This window comes from Oryctolagus cuniculus, chromosome 11 (genome assembly GCF_051225735.1).
Source record: "Oryctolagus cuniculus isolate XC-2025 breed Fujian yellow rabbit chromosome 11, ASM5122573v1, whole genome shotgun sequence".
Lineage (NCBI taxonomy): Eukaryota > Metazoa > Chordata > Mammalia > Lagomorpha > Leporidae > Oryctolagus > Oryctolagus cuniculus.
This window is the reverse complement of record NC_142877.1, coordinates 58,490,817-58,496,051: the sequence shown is the minus strand read 5'-3', so window position 1 is coordinate 58,496,051 and position 5,235 is coordinate 58,490,817.

The following is a 5,235-nucleotide window of genomic DNA, read 5'->3' as shown; positions in this document are numbered from 1 at the left end:
GCCTCTGCAGACACGGCTGCCCTGGCCTCCTGTGGTAGGACTTTGCTCCTTGGCTCCTGCTCCACAGCGTCCCCAGTGCAGGGTGGAGTAGGGTGTGTGGAATCCCTCCAGAGGGCGCAGCTGCAGGGTGAAGGGGTGGATGGTGCCCTTGTTCCTGCACTCTGGGGCCTCTGCCCAGCTAACAGGGCAGGAATGCGTTGGTTTATTTCGGAGGTGAGCAAGAAGAGGGAGAGGGAGACGTCTCAAGTCTCAGCCTCACGGGGCTGAGTGCTGACTCATGTGGAGTGCCCTGGTTTCACTGGGCCCTCAGGTCTGCTCAGGTTATGCAAGCTGGAACTTCTGGTTGGGTTCTCCTAGCACAGCTCCAGGGCTTTGTGGACTGTGCCCTGCCTTTGCCTCACATGGAAACCAAACAGAATGTTCAGGGTTAGGCATGACTGGTTGGAAGGAGAGCAGGTACGGGCCAAAGGACAGGCACTCTCTGGACAGACTGGTGCTAATGATCAGATTCAAGGCCTCAAGGGCTCAGAAACAGAAGAGAAAGAACAGGGAAAATAAGGCAGAGTGGAGGAGTCAGGAGACCTGGGTTCTGTTCTTAGCAGAGTGCTCTGACAGTTCTCGCTCTGGCCAATGGATGGAATCTCCCAGGCTATGGAGATGCTTTTTGGAAATATGGTTCTGTGGGTTTTGGCATGCTGACTTCAGAGTGGATATGTCCAGGGAGCAGCTAATTAGATGAGTCTGGAATTTTGCAGAGTGCTTCCGTCAGCACAGGGGGTGGGATCTGGTCCCACACCTCCAACCGGAGACTCATCCTGTTTGCTACGATTTGGCTGATGCATCAGTGTTCCCCAAGCCCAAACTCGGGGGCCATCTTCACTCTCTATTCTCTAACCTTGCCCACCCCCTTCAACCCATCTTGAGATCCTGGCACGTGTTTCCAAATACTTCTGGAACAACACTTGGACCTGTCCCCTCCTTCTTACACCAACCCCCAGTGCTGTAACTCAGGTCCACATCAGCTGGTCTGAGTCGTGGAAGCAGCTTCCTCATGGGTCCCCCTGTTTCTTGTTTGGCTTCTTTCAATTCTATTTTTCCACGTAGCTACCCAACATGATTTATGTAAGTCCAAACATGACCAGTCAGAATTTTTAAGACCCTAAATGGCTTCCTCATAATCCTTAGGCTACAGTCCAAGCTCTTTAGCGTGGCAGGTGAAGTGCTCTGGGATCAGCCTCTGACTCCTCCCAGACACCTCCTCCCTTGCTCACTGTCCTCCAGCAACCCCAGGTGTGTACAGCACTCCCCCCCCCCCAGCTGTTATCTCACTGGCACCTCTGCCAGGCTGCTCTTCCACACTGCAGGTACCCTGTGCTTTACGGACCTGCTCCCTTTCTTGGTTAGTTTAAGTCCGGGCTCCTTCTAGCTCAGAGTGGCTTACTGGTGGCTCCCCTGCGGGGGCGATGGACTGCTCTCCCTCTGCACTACACACAGATGCTCTACTGTACTCACCATATCGTGCTGAAAAGGTTCATTTGCACATCTGTCTCCTTTAGTGGCCAGTCGGCTTACTGACCACAGGGACAATGCCTGCTGTATTCCTATAGCCCCAACAGAGTAAGAATCAGTAACATGTGCAGAATGAATGAATGAATGCTCGAAAGGAACCACATGGGTGATTGGTAAGCAAGACACATGAGTAGGAAATTATTAAGGGAAGTTCAGATGGGTACTTCTGGTGCTGAGTGCAAAAGATCCGTGGAGCAGGCTCCAGGTTCTGTGGGTGGGAGTGTCCCACAAAGGAACAGGTTCCCCTCTTCCCTTGGTGGAAATTGGGGCTGTTACTGTGAACTGCTTTTTTAATTTTTGCAAAACTGCAGTAATTAGTATCCTAGAAACCTGCTGCTCACACTGCATTCCCCAGACCAACAGTTTCGCTTGAACCTAGGTTCAGATTCTTACCCAAGACCTTATGAATCTGAGTCTGTATATATATATATTTTAAATTTTAAAAATATTTATTTATTTATTTGAAAGGCACAGTTACTGAGAGGCAGAGGCAGAGGCAGAGGCAGAGAGAGGTCTTCCATCTGCTGGTTCACTCCCCAAATGGCTGCAACAGCCGGAGCTGGGCCGATCTGAAGCCAGGAGCCAGGACCTTCTTCTGGGTCTCCCACGTGGGTGCAGGGGCCCAAGGACTTGGGCCATCTTCTGCTGCTTTCTCAGGCCATAGCAGAGAGCTGGATGGAAAGTGGAGCAGCCAGGTCTTGAACTGGCATTCATATGGGATGCTGGCACTGCAGACAGCAGCTTTACTCACTTCATCACAGCACTGGCCCCTGTATTTTTTTAATAGGAAAATAACATTTCTAGTTTTTTTTAAAACAATGATTTATATATTTGAAAGAGTGAAAGAGATAGGGAGAAATGAGAGAAGGAGAGAGAGAGAGAGAGAGAGAGAGATCCATCCATCCTCTGGTTCAATCTCTAAATGTGCACAACAGCTGAGTCTAGGTCAGGCTAAAGCCAGGAGCCAGGAACTCATCTGGGTCTTCCCAGTGGATGGCAGGAAGCCAAGTACTTGGGTCAGAATTTCCTGCCACCAAGACACATAAGCAGGAAGCTGGATCAGAAGCAGAGGAGCTGAGACCTGCACTGGTACTCTGATATGGAATATGGTGTCCCAAGCCGTGGCTTAACCTGCTGTGCCACAATGTCCATCCCTCTGCAGTTCTTTTTAAAACATTATTTATTTAGATTTTGTTTGAAATGCAGAGGCAGATCTATTATCTATGATACTTTGTGTGTGTGTGGGGTGGGGAGGGAGGGAGGGAGGGAGGGAGGGAGGGAGGGAGCTTGCAACAGCTGAGGCTGGGCCAGGCAGAGGCTAAGAGCTGGGTACCCAGTCTGGGTCTCCCATGTGTGTGGCAGGGTCCTATGTACTTGAGCCATCACCTGTGCATTATCAGGAAGCTGGGAATGGGAGCAGCGTAGGGACACAAACCCAGGCACCCTGACCCGGAATGTAGGCACCCCAGGCTGTATCTAAGCTGCAGCTCCAAACGCCTGCCCCCTGAATCTGCACTTTTAATATCTCCAGGTCACTCCTATGTGCATTCCAGTTTGAGAAGCACTATCCCAGAAAATATTGCCTGGGAAAGGCGAAGGGGCTGTGAGCTTGGGCACCTTGGTCTCTTTTGCCTCTCAGGAAGCTGAGCTCTGCATCTGCAGGAGGGGTAAGATGTGTCGGATGGGTAGGGCTAGAGACTCAGCACCTCACACACTGGGTCAAATAGGAACTGTCTGGGGACTGGGACTGGACTTGGCTGTGTTGGAAAAATAGGATCTAGTCAGAACCCAGCAGGAAGAGGACCTGGGTGGAATTTGTAGGTGATGCAGAGGCCTGGTCAGTGAGCACGGGTCAGGGACAAAGAATCAGATGAGGCAATTCCTAGAGCTGGAACAGGGCCTGGGATTGGGCCTTGAGCTCAGGTCAGGGGTAGAGCAAGCTTTAGGAATGGGGTGAGGCTCAGGGTTGGGGTAAGGGTCAGAAATCTGGTGCAAACATGGTTCTCAGTGATCCAAAGCCGCATTTCCACATTTGGAAGGTGTGGCTGTTGGAACACTCAGCTTTTTACAGCAGCTGGAAGACTTGGGTCTCCTGTGCCCAGGACAGCTCACTGTCCTGGGGGGCCAGAGAGAAGAGCAGGTGCCCCTGGGTGCTCTCCTTGTTCTGTGTATTTGTTGAGTGCAGTTCAACTATTTCACAGCAAAAATGTCTGAAGCCACCGGCGATGAGGTAGAACGTGAATGGTCACATGTCTCAACCAGCACTGCAACCCCCCCCCCCCCCTTTTCCTTCTGCAAGGGAGTTGTGGACCAGAATCTGGTGGAGCAAATCTTAACGTCAGGGACAGAAATGTTTTCTCAGTATGAAGCCAGGGTCTGCAGACTTGCTCCCCTTGCTCTGGTGAGGTCTGCTTGCATTTCCAATAGCTCAAGGGGGACAGTGCTGGCAGGAAACCAGAGCTCAATCGAGGTCTCCCACAGCTGAGAGGACGGCAGGAACCCAGCCGCCTGAGCCATCACTGCCACCTCCCAGGTCTGCATCAGCAGGAAGCTGCAGACAGGAACTGCAGGTGGACATTGAGCCCGGGCACTTGCCTTCGTATCTGCTAGGACAAACGCCTTTCTCTTCCTTCTTTTCACAAATAGAAAGTGTATTGTGTCTAAGGAATACAGCATGCTGTTATGAGATACATACAGTAAGATGAGTACTAGAGGGAAGCAAGCTAACATTCTCATCATTTCACAGTTACTCATTTTTTTTGGTGACCAGAGCTGCTAAAATCTACTCATTTAGCAGAAGTCATGTGTGCAATACGACCCTGGTAACTACAGACCTTGTGTTGTCTATTGGATTTCCAGCCCTACATAGTTATCCTATGTATCTGCCACCGGTGTCCTCCAACTTACATCTCCCCACTTCTCCCCACCTAGCTTGCCCCTGGTAACCCTTGCTTTATTCTTTGTGTGTTTGAATTTTTTTCACCTTACACGATGTCTTCGAAGTTCATTCAGGGTGTGGGAGATGACAGAATCTTAATTTTTTTAAAGGCAGAATAATGTTCCATCGTATACACACACCACAACTTCTTTGTCCATTTGCTTGGTGACAGATACTTGCGGTTTTTCTGTATCCTGGCTGCCGTGAATGGTGCTGTAATAAACATGCAAGTGCACTTGTCTTTATGAAGCGGTGATATCCGTTCCTCTGGGCATGTGTCCAGCAGAGGGAGCGCTGGATCACATGGTTGTTCTAGTTGTAATTCTTCTAAGAGCCTTTATGCTGGCTTTTCACATTGGCTGCACCAATCTACATTCCCACGTTGTTTTTTTTCTTTGGGACCTACCCACTGTCTCTGAGACCCCAGGAAGCTATTAAGGAAATGTGATTAACCCAGAGCAGGAGGAGGCCCTTTCTCTGAGACCTGCTGCTCCATGAAGACAACCAGAACGCTGGAAAAATGCTCAGCAACCAGTTTTCAGAACCCTAGGAATTAACTACAGGCTTAAAGTAATCTGAGGAGCATTTGTGGTGTTTTAACTGGTCCTTTTCTCAACTCCTCTTCCTAGCCTGTGGTAGCCTTGGAACCAGCAGTCTCAGAACCGTGGTATTTGCAATAAACCCAGTCCAGCAGCTGCAGAATGGATTTTGAACTCCCCAAAGAGCAG